Source organism: Typopeltis vanoorti, chromosome 15, assembly GCF_054136105.1.
Source record: "Typopeltis vanoorti isolate ZY-2024b chromosome 15, IOZ_Tvanoo_1.0, whole genome shotgun sequence".
Taxonomy (NCBI): domain Eukaryota; kingdom Metazoa; phylum Arthropoda; class Arachnida; order Uropygi; family Thelyphonidae; genus Typopeltis; species Typopeltis vanoorti.
In genome coordinates, this window is record NC_143563.1 from 88,159,455 (window position 1) to 88,174,988 (window position 15,534).

The 15,534-nt window shown below is 33.3% G+C and overlaps 1 protein-coding gene across 1 annotated transcript in view; it reads right to left on the minus strand.

The window, feature by feature from the left end:
* Nucleotides 1-14,846, minus strand: part of LOC150098956 (unconventional myosin-Ib-like) — a 574,946-nt gene extending 560,100 nt beyond the window's left edge. Inside the window, exon 1 of the mRNA XM_090405778.1 lies at nucleotides 14,713-14,846. The gene's annotated coding sequence lies outside the window, so the exon portion shown is untranslated. The remainder of the gene's footprint in view (nucleotides 1-14,712) is intronic.
* Between the last annotated feature and the right edge of the window lie 688 nt (nucleotides 14,847-15,534).

A 15,534-nucleotide genomic window follows, 5' to 3' on the forward strand; every position in this document is an offset into this window, starting at 1 on the left:
TGATATAATGTTCAAAAATCCGAGGAATCTAATATACACAGCAAGAAGCTATCTCCCTCAGTCTGAGATTCAATATATTTTTCTATTTATGAATAATCAATTCACCTTATATTATATATGTTGTCAAGAATTTCTTAACTGCCTTCTCTTTTATAATTAATTACTTTTCAATAGGTTCACTACATTGCAAAATTTATCTTATTTTTTCTCTTCCATTTTCTTTCGTAGCATAAATGTAATGTTTGTATATATAGTTTGAAATTCTGTACATTTTCTTCTATCCATCACTCATCGCATTTGCATCGATCACCGAATGAAATTATGAATTTTCACGAAGAATTCACACTGTGTGCTATTTCCGAGTATATCTGAACTGAAAATAACTATCCGCAAAGTGTACTTTCCGCAGGGAGGTGTAAGTGTCCGAGTTATCTCCCAACAAAGGAGACTCAATCTCGTAGTAGACTAAAGAGGATAGCCGGGGAAACCGCAAATGCATCAAAGCAAGAAGTATTAATCGAAGAATCTTTGTGATTAACTGCGCTTTCTTTACTTCATAACCACAATAAAGAGACAACGAACGAAGGAAACCAATAACATAAATACAACAGTAGAGCCTCTGAAAAAAATGCTATAAACAATAACGGAAAACAGCAATTTTCAAAACATAATTCTTTCTCAGGTTTGAAAAAAAAAAAACAAATATGGCAAAGCAAAATATCAGAGCATAAATTGCCCATGAATATTATGCTGTACCTTTGAGGATATCAAAACTCTGGATCCAAATATAAAACTTTGCCTTTCTCTGTGAAAAGTTTACAAAATTTGGTGGCAATTTAGTGCGCTGGTATAGTCAACAGGACAGTCAAGATCACACGCTTCTTAATAGATCAAACTAGACACTTAACAACTTATTTATGATTATATAACAATAGCAATTGTTTTTTATAAATGCAAAATTATAAACAAATTTATGTCGACGAATCCCTAAAGTAGTTGTTTTTCACAAACTATAAATTATTCATGCCAAGTGAAATTCAAATGGTTATTAAGGAGCTGTTTTTCATGTTAACTGTGCTAGTACAAAACAGCTTCTAATAAGCATTTAAAAATTAGTTATTTAATGAATAACTAATGATTATTAATTAAGCATTAAAATGTAGTAGCCATTAACATTTGTTGAATAATAGTTCCATACATCGCCAGGAATTTTTTTTTTTTAAAGTGGGTAAAACTGAACAAGCTTTTATGTACGAAGTCAGAAGTGGTTTTACTATATGTGAGAAATCAAAATATTCTTGAAATAGTAAAATAAAAGTTCCTTTTTTGCATTAAGAGATTTAAATTTGAAGGAAAGCTATAAGAGAGTTGTTAAAGAAGGAGAAAAAAGATTAAATTAATTGCTTCAGGAAAGAATATCAACCAAGTGCACTTGTGAAAGAAGTTAAGTGGTGGGAATTATGATGGCAATTTGTAAAGAAACCGTGGACGAAGAAAGAAAGGAAATATCGGGTAAAACACAATCATAAGAAGATGGAGATAGTTTCTTCAATTCGTAGTTGAAATATGTTATTACAGAAACACTTAATTCCTTAGCACAAGGATAAAATTACTTGAGCACAAGAACTCGTACACAATTAAGTAATGCTGTTTAGGAAGTAAGGTTACACTTTTGTAATCATTTCTGAGAATAAAGAGGAAAAAAATCTTAAAATGTCATCAAGTAGAAGTAATTCTTCTGTGAGGTTTCAAAAAACTAAAAGTAATCACAGTGCTTTAAATATTTGTTTATTTTTCTAATTTAGTTAAATAAATATATGAATGTGCATGGTAACAATAATATTTATAATTTTAGAATGAATCTTTATTTAATGAATCTTCGGAATAAACGTTTTGTCTTTTTTAATAAATAAAGGGAATTGATTTACTAAATTATCTTAACCTTCGTGTAAATTTAAGTTCTCGTAAATTTTGGCTACGAATGTCAATGAGATCAGTCTGATACCTTTGATATTACTAATATTTTTACAATATCATCTGATTTTATGACATTAAATTTCTAAGATCTTTCATTTTGAAATTGGCATTATTCTAGAAAACTTACAAATTATTTGGTAACCTTCAGAGTAATATAGTTTTCATACGATTCGAGAATAAATATAATTTGAAAAAATAAATTTGAATAAATAAAACTAATTATAATCCAAATATATATTGCTAATTTCTGATGTTTTATTAACCATAAATAGCCGTTTAATGAAATTTACAACCTTTCATAATGAATTTATTATTAATGTTATAAAAAATAAAAAAAACTGAACAGTCTTTTTCATAAATGCAGATGTCTTTATAGGTAGGAATAAATATGATACGAAGTAGTTATTTAGAATTGAGACAAAGACAGCAAAAATTATAAAAGAAAGGGTTCTCTTTACCATATTCTCTACCTATATATCTTATTTAAATATGGAAAAAGAAATTAAGAATTATTTATCGCTACATCCATAATATACACAAAGAGCACGAAAACATTATTATGATGGGTAAATTCTCGTCTACCTTAATTTGATACCAAATTCGATTTGAACATTGAACTCGGGCTGGTTAATAAGCATAAAACATCATTACGAGAAACATAATAACTTGCAATATAATCATGAAAAATTTATGGTACTGTACTCACTAACAAATTTAATAAGTCTCATTTAATAGGTTTTATGTGCTGATTTATATTAGCATTAAATCGTAAGAGTGCTGAAATTTAATAATTGTATTTTTTGTAATATTTTGAGCTTCCGACAATCATAGTATGAGTTTCATGCTGAGAGAGAGAGAGAGAGAGAGAGAGAGAGAGAGAGAGAGAGAGAGAGAGAGAGTTGTCTACTATTTTAATAATATAAACAATTTATTAATTTTCTCAGTTCATAATTTATCAACTTAAGTGGAAAGCACCGTACTATAGCCGCATATTTTCCATCTATAGGGTGCGGATTCGAATCAAACTGCATTATAATATTTGTAAATTCTTTCTAACAACAGAAATGTACCTAAAAATCATATTTCTACTCCAGAGCTCAATTTTTATCTTAGAAATCTGTGCACACATATCATGAGATAAATTATAGTTTCACTACTTTGTTGATAGATGGCGGTTGGCGGTAAAAATTAAAATGCATTAATAATAATAGGAACATTCTAAACAAGAACCAAGAGTTCGAAATGATGCTTGTAACGGAAACTTAAAAATGAACTAATAAATGCCAATTACACCGAATTGTAATTGCCATTTATTAGTTCGGAAATCCTATCTAGTCACATCGATATTAAGATTTCGAGCTTCTCTCCTGTAAACTTGGGTTTTTCATCTGAAAAATAGACAAACTGGTCTAGAAGAACACACGCTGTCTAGAGCTATAGCTATAAATGCAAACATGATTAATTGTCCAATCATAAGGAATATTAGGTTTCTTTCTAAGAAGCCAAGTCGCATAACCGTGAGAGGCCGTTGAGCATAATACGAAAAGGAAGACGGAAGATGAGATAGAAATACGAGCACTGTATGTGGGCACTGAATACTCACACATATGAACAAACACACATCATAAATTAATCCATAAAAAACTGTAATGAATGGGAAAATTTCTGTCAATTTCTGCACACACGAATTTCTGTTTGTCCGTACAAGCCTTTTCTGACGATGGCGATCTCGTTCCTGACAGATTACCTAAGCAACACAGTGTCGTCTCTTAGACAAGCAATGTGGGTTACTTTTCCGCTGATTAAACACCCAGGATATCGTCCCATTTGAAAAAACAGTCAGCAGTGCTGTTTTCAAAAATCGTGGCTCCAACCAGACGGGCACCCATAATGAACCCTTTATCAAACTCGGAATGACGCGCGTGAGCAAGTTATTTTGCATATCCACAGCATAAGTGACATTCACGTATATCTGCATAAAGGTTTCAAATTCAGTGGATAGTATATGTATTATAGATTGTAACATGTTGTTTACGTTATAATGTGAAGTATATTCTATAGAAACATCAAAATGAAAAACAACAACAACAACAACAACGGATTGAACGCCTGTAATAAAACATCAGTCATAACGCAACTTTCAAAGACACTATCACATTTAAACATTGCTCCACTTGGCTATATAAACTGGCTATATACATTATTTAAATAATTTTAAAATATGAAACGTAAAATAATTATTTTTAAAACCCTTAGAAGTGAATCAGCAACTTTGAGGTTTTGTGGTCAAAGAATATTATAAAAATGTTAATAACAGAAAATACTTTTATAACAAAAATATGTTCAGCGCATAACGATCATTCTATATTTATTGATCATGGGTTTTTAAAGTCACCAATGAAGTTACAATGAATAATCATCTTTTTAAGCAATGAGCTCACTGCTGATAAACAGAACAAATTGAAAGTGCGTGTTCGCATTTATTCATTTGGCCACAAAACCAAGCCTAGGCGGTTGGTGAGAAGCAGTACACGAGCATAGTGACAGCAAGACTGATGATGTAATCTCAACAGAAATCCTGTCTAAGTGACACTCACTCCAAACCTTCGTTCGTTCTACCTTCCTGACTTGTCTACAGTGAAGTGTGCTGAAGCGATAGTAAGACACGAGAGGAAGGATTATGTTATTCAAGGAACAGCCTACAGCAAATCTGTGCACAACAGCGATTTAAAACGGTAGACAGGCTTTTTTTTTTTACCGTTCACTCGAACAAAAAATATAAACTACAATATTATGTAGTTTATGGTGAATTCGAGTAAAGAAACTAAATAGTACAAAAAAAGGATATTATACCATGGTGTTTTTGAGAGAGAGGGAGGAAAAAGGAGGAGGAGGAGGAGGATAATTTTTGAACATGTAATGTGTTCGAAAATTGAAATATGCATATACAGTATATATATATATATATATATATATATACAGGCGAAAATTACGAATTTGCTGAAATAACTTTCAAGACGCAATGCTCAAGGTGGATCTCGGAATCCGCGAATTTAAATATGGCACTTTGTATAGACCAGGCATGGGCAACCTTTCCTAATTCGGGGCCAAATTATCATTCTGTCTCCGAGTCAAGGGCCGGACCAAATTATCAAATAAAATAAATTAATATTAAATGAATTAAAACAAGTTGCTACTTCATATTTAATTTATTTATATAATGCTTTGGTATAAAGCTCTGCATAAATTTTATAATATAATGAACGACATAACAATTTAATGTGAAAATTGGCCATGTACTTCAACTACGATCTTGACTATCAATATTGACGTTAATATTACTTAAGGGTAATCGCATAGAATTTTCGAGGTTTTCGTCCGTTATTCTTGTCCGAATTTTTGATTTATTGTATTTCATCCTCGAAAAACACTGTTCACACATATGTGCTGCCGAAAAGACGGATGATTTTTCTTGAAAACGCGCAAATTTGTATATTTTTCTTCCACCTAATAAAATTTATAAACATCCGTCAAAGCAATGTTGTTAAATTGTGATTTTAGCAGTAAATCCGCCTGAAGCTCAATAATTTCCATCTGTAAGTTTTATGGCACATTATTTACATCGGCATCCATCGGACGAGCAAATATAGCGAATGTGGAGTCTTTGTTTTTGAAGTCGGCAAACCTTGTATCAAATTGCTCTATTTGATAGAGCAATTTGATACAAGCCTTCAGTTCATCTCCATAACAATTATAAGGGATATTTTTATGAGTTGCTAGAGTAGGAAAATGATAACAATGTTTAGCTCTTATCTGACTTTCCAACAATCTTAGTTTATTACAAAAAGCTTTGATATGTCCATGCAGTTCATGAACCAATTGTCCTTATTTTTCAATTTAAGATTCAGTTCGTTTAGGTATCCGGTGACATCTACAAGGAATGCTAAATCACACACCCACTCATCATCTTTTACTTGGTTAATTGTATGTCCATAAAATCTGCAATGTCTTGTCTCAGATCATGAAATCGTTTTAACCTTTTACCTTTACTCAACTACCTGACTTCACAATAATAAGACAGGTCTTCATAATCGGAAAATAGATCTGCCAAATACTCCTTAAATTGGCGGTGATTAAGTGCACGTGACTTAATAAAGTTAATACTGGCTACTACAACTTCCGTAACATTTGTGAATTTAATTGATTTTGCACACAGATTTTGTTGGTGGATAATGTAGTGAAACTGTATTAAATTTTCCGGATGGATCCATAGTTCCATTGCTCTTTCATGAACTATTCCAATAAATCCCTTCTGTGCACCAACCATTGCAGGGGCTCCATCAGTGCATATGCCAGATAGTGAACTCCATTTAAGCCCAAATCTCTCTAAGTCTGTGTTCACTGTTTGAAATATATCTTCACCGGTAGTTGTTCCTTTTAACGGCCGAAGCGCCTATAATTATTCTGTGATGTTAAAATCCGCATCAATTCCTCGAATAAATATTGCTAGCTGTGCTGTATTGGAGGCATTGGTGCTGTCATCCAAAGCAATTGAAAATGCTTCTAATCTAGCAATCTTCTATGTTAAACTTTTTTTGATATCATCAGCCATAATTTTTATCCGTCGGACATCAGTACGTCTCGACAAACGAATATTCTCCAAGTCTTTTTTCTTTTCAGGACATGTTATACTTGCAACATCCAGCAGACATTCTTTGATAAATTCTCCTTCACCAAATGACTTAGAATGCTTAGCGATTTTTTCGCTTACCACAAAGCTGGCTTTGACAATGATGTGGTGCTGAGTTCTTTGCTTGTTGAACATTTGATGCTGGGTATCCAAGTTCTTCTTCAACTTCTGTATTTCATCTTTTCGTAGTTGTCCATCAATTTTTGGGTGATCCACATATCTCGAAGTAAAGAGTCTCTTCAAGTTGTATTCTTTGTTGACGGATACGGTACAGGAAACATACAGGCAAACTTTTATTCAGAATAAAATAATAATCCTCCGTCCAGTTCTCTTGAAATTGACCATTCTCTGCATCTACTTTCCTTTTTTTTTTGCAATAACCCCTGACATTGTCCCAAAATTTATAAGGGATGTTCAGAACTGTCAAACAAAACTGTCTTCTACACCGCAGGCACTGAACAGAACACAACATCAACAGGCACTGAACAGAACATAACATCAATGCAGGCACTGAACAAAGCACAATACCAACGCAAGTACCGAACTGTCATGTCGTAACACGTTCACACACGCCGCTAGTCAAAGCGAGAAAGAGACCTTGGTTGGAGAAAACATAGTGTGTTTTGCGCAAGTCATATGACGTCAGCTTAATGTGAGTTAGTAGAACACAATGTTTTCTCCCACCATGAATCAGACAAACTTCGCTGAAATAGATTAGGGCCGGATCAAAAGAAGTAGAGGACCGGATCCGGCCCGCGAGTTGCCCATATGTGGTATAGACAGTACTTTATAATATGGTATTAACCTTCATACTTACGTAATTTTTCATGTTATTCCAGAAACTGTACATAATAAAACCTCTTAGAAAAGTAAACCATACGAGCAATATATCAGAAGCTTATTTAGAACTTAAATCACAATACTCAACATAAATAAATAAATAAAGTGTAAACCAAACATGATACCTTAGGCGATATTTTGGTTTACCGTTTTACTGGAGTAAATGTTTTAAAGTCAAGATATTTTTATTAGCGCAAAGGCTAATAAATACCAAAATGAGCTTATGCACTCTATCTGAAACGTTAGTCTAAAGATTGAGTGGGCTGTTTCTATGAAACTCTTGCAGCTTCCATTATGGGATCGATTCATTTCAGATATAAGAACTATATTCAAAAATAAGGAAACGATCCTTCAGAAAAAAAAAGTCGTTCCTGGATCGATAAACGGTAAAATTAAACTGGGTATTAGTCACAGAATTTCACAGATTATCGGGAGTTGTTAAGTCTTTGATGGAATAGAACGTGCTCCACAAATGAAAACAGCGATATTCCAGAAAGATCATGGATTATTTAATACAAAATAAGTATGATATAATGTGAGTAGCAAAACACAACTGCCGAAAAATAACGAAGAAGGCATGACTTTTTTTTTTTTTTTTTTGAGATTGATATGATAATCGAGGGGAGGTGCACAGTATTTCTTTTTTGTGTAATTGGCTGGGCATAGATTTTATATTCAGTAATAAAGCATAAAGTACCACTGGTTTCACAATGCTAATAATGACAAGTTTGTTCTTATTTTTAGTTGGTTAAATTAAATTCTTATAAGAAAAGGATCCTCAAATTTAAAGAATTTAAATTTGGTATATCAATTTTCTTCTTTGCTAAAACTACATCCTGCAGTAAAACATGTAATAATACTTCTTTGTAACCTGAATTTATTTTCTCTTACATGACCTCTAAGCCAACGTACATTCCATTCCATATCACTTTCCCTACGAAGTATGTAAACGTTTTCCTCTGCGTTTGCAACTTTAGATTTGCTTCCACAAGTCGATAACATCGATGTCGCTCTCGAACGACGTTCTGTTGTCATTTGAATCAGCCACGGACACAGATCGCAGGCGGAACGACAGTGTTCAGGCAAAGCAGATAGAAAAGCTATTACGGAGCTACAAGGGACAAAGGAAGAAAAGGAGAAACTCTGATGCTAGAAACTAACAATGTATACGATATGGTGACTGTGTTTGCTCAGTCAGGACTGGATAGAAGAGAGAAGAAGAAGGACATGATGAAGGTAAATCTTAAGGTAGTAGAAGTCGTTCAACCTCGAGGGAACAACCAAGCTTCGATGGGAAATAAAACATCTGCTCATATGATGTTGTATAAGAAGAAAGAGAGACTGTGATAAATGCAAATGTTTCTTGAGAAATTGATAAGAAAGCACCGTAATCAGTAAAACAATACTGATTACTGATTAAGGCGCTTTAGTAGGCAAAAATTATTACTTAAAATATGTCGTGGTCAGTAATGTTGTTTCCAAATAACTTTATTATGCTTTTACCATGTAGTGTTTGAATGATAAGCCTTTGATATATTTTTATATATCAAAGCATATATTTTTTCCTAAATACTTTTTTAAACAACTTTGCTGTTCAGAATAATAGCTAACCGGGGCTGCATATTATTTGTGGTTATTATATTGCCATAAACAATTAATGAAGAATAATAAGTTTGATTATAAATATATAAGTTATCTACTCTAAACTATTTCCGTTTCAAAAATCTTAAATACAGTATATATATTAAGATAATAAAAATTCAAAAAAGGAGAAAAACTTATATTCATATAAAGGCTTATTCTTATTGCTAAGGAATAATGCACGTACAAACCTACAAACTTATATTAAATGTTCGCTATCTCACTGATGAAACAAGCTTAATAAAATGTTTTTAGACAAATAGGGTTAAATTACTTTCTAGGTGATTTAAATTTATTTTAAATGACAAATCAAGCATTTCATAATCAAATATTCATGCTAAACAAAGTCGGAGAACTACTAGTCCACAAGAAGTGAGGGAAAATAATTCTAATACTGCAATAAGTGTCGGGAGCACCTGATTCTCAATCGCACACAATGCAGCAAATTGTTTTGCTGTAATTACTCGATGAAGAGGGTTAATGTTTACATCAGAGGCCTTTTTACATCAAAAGAGCAATAACTCGCCAAATACTAATATTATGTACAATCTAACTTGCTATCTCGTCTATTTTAGTGCATTTTTCACTAATCATGTCCTAATTCTCCAGTTTATTTCTTTTCTTTAAATAAAATTTTGATACATTTTGCATTGTCGGTTTATGTAAGAATTCCTTTCTAATCAGAGCATGAAGACAACCTGAGGTAGTGGTATTATTTCTTTCAATTATGTGTTCACAGCTTACTTTGTCTTACTTGCAGGGATAAACATGACAGATATAAGTATACAACCTACTCTATTTCTTGTGATTAGTAGTTCCAAATTAAGGAAAACAAAATCCGAACTAAACTAAGATACAAAGATAGAATATTTTTCCCACGGAAAATCTTAAGTGACATAGTTGACTAGTAAAGAATCATTTTACAGTCTTCATTAATGGAATTTACTGTTTATCAAAATTAGAACTATGTTGCTGTGCATATTGTATATTGGACTATCGAAGGTACAGAGTATTCAGTAACGGACCATAACATTTGGAAATAGAGAAGCATTTAGTTTCACATACACTAGCGTCCAAAACTTAAGGACAAACACTATTTCTGAAGATTACAACTGAAAAAGTTAGACGAATCAGCTTGTACACATATAGGTACGCGGATATCGCGACAAACTGTGGCAAAACGCCCGTCAAGTAAGCCATAAGCTCGAAGGCCTGCAGTCTGCGTCCCTTTGTCAACAACTCATCGTAGAGCATGTTTTCAGTAGTATTGTTTCCATAAAAATTGGACAAGACACCAATGGGCTAATGTACTCTTTCCAGATGAGTCCTTTTAATCTTTCCTCCGATTCTAGATGACACTTGATCTGGCGTGAAAATGGTACTGATTATTATTGCACGATGTATAATGTACGAACACGAACAGCTGCTGGTCAACATCCATGCATAGTTCTTCCCGAAACTTATCGAGCTATTCTGTCTTCATCTGTTCATTCGAACAATCTCTCCCATGCCGTTTTCTCCAATGAAAGCCGCCTCTAGCTCTTCAATAAAAATTAACAGATTTCTTTCTTTCATCTCACCATTTGCTCATACACCTGGCATTATCGTGTTATAGAGATTCAGACCTCTCGTGTGAGGGGTTGATATATATATATATATAAAGTGGCAGAATGCAAGAGAAATCCATAGTCAATCTCAGACATTTGAGGTCCTTAAAACTATCATCTCTATTAAAAGTAGCTTCTTTATTTTGTTTGATTGAACATACACGTTTTTAATTTTTATTAACTGCAAGACTCTGTACCAAAAAAAAAAAAAAACAGTTGCAACCAATCGCAACTAATTGACAGTGCGTTTATTAGTTTGTTTGTGACATAACACGTGATTTAAAAAAAATTACAGAACATTTGTAACCGTCTTCGAAGCAATGAGGTTTCACCCTGTCATCTGCCTGAAAAGAGACCTAGGTTCATGTCCCATGAGTGACGGATAAACTTAGTGAGTTATTTTTTTCTTTCTGATTTTCAAGAAAAGCTAAGCTATCCAAATTTAAAGGGCTATTCCTCCTCCCGAAAAGTTCCTCCTTCAGACAAATCAGTCAGCAAGCATACACGCAAATGAGAGACAAATCACACAATAGGAAAAGATTAACCACTCTATTTTAGCTAAACTCAGAGTATATGCAATGATTAAAAAAGTAATATTTAATTTATAAAAATTACAGTTTTATTTACATCCATTTTTCGTTTCCTGGCGTCAGGCCCTTTTCCAACACCGTGGGACACCGCTGCAATAACTGATTTTCCGATAGATTTATGTTTTAATCCTAAGATGAATCTTTCTAAGATGTTTATCGACTGCAGATGAATGAATTGGCTGGTCTTCTGGGAAGGATACAGTGTTTTTAGTTGCGGATCCTTCGTTTTTTTTCTTCTCGAAAAATAGACTAACAGGACAGAGAATACATGGAATTACCAGATATAATATACTGGTTTCGTAAAGCAGAATACTTGACCTCTTATTCTTCTAGCCAATACTTCAATAATTGCTTATATATTTAGGTATAGAAGTTTACTCATCCATGTTAAGGTGTGCTTCGCAAAATGCTAAAACACCTATTAAACTTATTGAATTCGGTTTGTCCCTCTTCTCCTTTAGATATGACACCGAAAAATTGATTAGCAAAATTGTAAAAAAAGAATGAAAACAAACAAATATTCGAGCAGATATCAATATTCTGATCTAGCTGAATAAAATTAAAAAACTGTGAAAAACCTGATATATTGCTTCTTGCTCTTGCTTCTTTATATTGTATATAAAGAAGCAAAAAGCGGATCTGTAGTTCAAATGCATTGTTCAAATGTGTGTTTTCATATATTTGAACAATGCATTTGAACTACAAAGAATAAGATTTTCTTGAGAAGCTGTTATGATACTACTTTTTACGGTATTTAGTTGAAGAAGCTGAATAGTTGAGTAAAAGCTGTAATAATTTTTCCGTCGATTGAAAGTGAAAATATGAGTGAATCTGCAATATTTTACGTTGAACCTAATACACTACAGTATATTGTCTCCACAGGAAGAGAGCTCAGTATTTTGCATAACAAGGAGTATTAGTTTGCTGATGGTGAGTATTCGTGAACAAAAATCAAAAGGAAGAACGTTATTCCTTCTGTACTCTGAAAGGAAAGAATATTAGATCCCTCTCCTTTTTTTCCCTGAAAGAATAGCAATAAAGGAAGGAATGGCATTCTTTTTGGAGGAACAGAAAATATCCCGTTACTCTGTTTAAAAAAACAAAAAACAAAACGGTATCGCATAATTTTTCGATTCTTTGTCAGTTCTCGACGAACAATAAAACTAGCAAGAAGTAAAACAATGCTAGCGCGCCACCTACACTTCAACTACTAATGAAAAAGTTAGCAGCAGCTAGTTGTATTATAAATTTCGCATCAGAGTGTGAGGTAAAACTTCTCGCCGTAACATGTAACAAGTTTTTGCTTTAACGAACACCCAAGAGAAAAGTAGTTACGGTGCTTCCTTATTTTTTCTCCATTTTTCTTTTTTCCCACTAAAAGCAAAATTTTTGGAGAAAACTTACACTTTCCGAAAGCAGGGGGGGGATACCAAATACCCCAACACTTTAACAAACCATTCCACGTAACGTCCATGTGTGCGTATGTGTGTGAAGAGCAGCGAGAGGACTACGAACAAATTAAATTGCACGAAACACGAGCAGCAGGGGATAGGGGGAAGTCGATGTCAATTTGAACGACCCAGCTGTTTGTCTCTCTCCTGTGGGACTTCCTGTACTTTTTCCACAAAAAGCACTACAGTGTAGGTTTAAAAATTATAGTTAGCTAAGAAGAAAGCTTTTTTTAGGTCTTTTCTGAAATTATTTTCAAAATAAAAATAACAGTGACCGATCATGCGTTAAGCATGATAGAAATGATTAGAATTTGTGTTGATAAAGGTTTTTATACTCTGTAATCGATATGGCTTCTCAGATTCCCTGAGTAATGACTTGAATTCTAGTTTCGTTTAATCCGAGTGATCAAATATCACTTGCACATAACAGACTGAGTAAAAAACTATTTACTACCCACTGTTTCAGCTAATAAAGTAATTATTAAACAATATTAGTTTCTTTATTATTAAATGAACTCATGTTCAATTGTCAGAGAGAGAGAGAGAGAGAGAGAGAAAATTAGAATGCTTCAATTTCGCGGGAAATTATATTTCTTTGAAAAGAGTAAAATCCATACTAATCGCGAATGCATGATATTTTCAAATATATCAACATATACATACATACATCTTCAAGGTCCACCTTTCCTAATTGAGTTGTGGGGCAACAGCTGCAAGAGGAACTTCCAATGGTCACGATCCTCTGCCACCAAGCTCAGGTGTTCTGGTGGGATTCCCAAACGTGTCCATCCAAGGTTTTGGATATAATCTATCCAGCGAGTCCTTGGCCTTCCACGTGGCCTCCCACCCTCTGGATTTGCAAAGAGGGCTGCGTTTAATACTATAAGATTATAATATCGTTCACACCATTGTTGTGTTTATATCGTAAGGAATGTTTTGAAAAATAATTACTTAGGTGATTATTTAAATGAGGCATTCTCGTTATTAAAACATAAAATAAAAATAATAATAAAAATAAAAACTCTGATCTCCATCCGATTAAAACATAAAATAAAAAAGGTCTGTAAGCAGGTGTGAATGATAGAAACTAAAAATTAATTGTCAGGGGGGTAACTGCAAGCTTCATTTCGTAAATCTAAAATACTGCTAATAAAACTAAACAAACCTGTCTTGAAAAAAACGAAATGAAATCCCATACAGAGAGAGAGAGAGAGACACGGAAAAATTTGATGAAGGAAAGATATTTCATAGGTATACTTCTAAAAATGATTATTAACCATTCAGAATAATCCTGCTACTAACTGAGCTATGGAGGCTGATCTTCCTCTTCTCTTCCGTCCTCAAGACAGGTTGAATCCCACATGGATGAGAGCCCTCCACCGTTCTCTGTGCAAACCAAGCTCTTTCATATGACAACAGCTTTGAAAGTCCAATTCAGTTCTAAGGACTTTTAGCCATGTATATATATATATATATGTGTGTGTGTGTGTGTGAGAGAGAGACAGAGAGAGAGAGAGAGAGAGAGAGAGAGAGATAGAGAAAGAGACTCCGTAGCTCATTAATTATTGATGATGCCATTTTATGTTTTGAGAATATTCACTAAATAATATGTACTAAATTCAGTGAATAAGAGAACTCTGGAAATCTTCAGAAAAATACTAAACCACTGAGCAACAAGAAAATAAAACTACAATACGATTTAATAAAGTAAATATTTACTCTTACTATAATTTGTTCTCGTGGCGTTATGTTTAACAGCCTCATACAGCGTATCTAGTAAAGTTCAGTATTTTAATGTTTTTATATTAGTAGAATTTCAAACTTAATAACAACTGCCGCATGTAATGTCTTATTACTTAGTTATTATTACCAAACTACTATGCACAGCTAACGAGTTCAGAGTAATTTTCACTTACCGTATTTAAGTATCTTCAACTTAGTGGAACTAAACTAAATTTTCATGTAAAACTAGAGTTTTACATGAAACTTCCTAAAATAAAGTTCCGCGCATTCTATAAATTAATCATGAGGCCACCAACAACCCGATCAGTAGATTAGCATTTTTACTCAGCGCTAGAAACCAGAAGAGCATAGAGACGGTACTACGTAATGCTGCTTACAACTAACTTCATGTCTGGTACATATGCAAAAATTTTAGCAAGGATGCAACGGTTGTTTGGTACAGCTGCAATCGAAGACGCATTATAAGAAACACGGGAATACGAGACAAAACACTTAATGGTACTTTATCGAAAAACCTTGTGATCTCGTTAATCTGAAGAAAAATAATCCATACCAAACAGTTTTAGTTCCTTTAGTTTTTAGTTCGGTTTATTTTTTAAAATGTTTCTATAAAGCAAAAAAAGGAAATATCAACAGGCAACTATTAAACTGAGTTGCTCAGAAGACTTGCCCATAAGTGTCACTTCTGAGTGAGAATCCAACGTTCTTCGGTTCGTAAAAACTTGAAAAATGTGAAAAAAAGATTTTGATAATAGACATATCGCCGTGCATTGGAGAAGGAGAATTTACTTTCAAATAAATATACACTATCTACTAATAATTATGAAAACACCCGTGTTATTTGAAGTTATGGCACATTCCAGGTTTGTTAATAAGATAAAAATCAGTGTACAGATAGTAGGAAGCAGCATTTCATCGTAGCAGTTGAATACAAGCGCTATGGCAACACGACGTGAACTCAGTGACTTAGAAAGAGAGAGAGAAAGAGAGAGAGA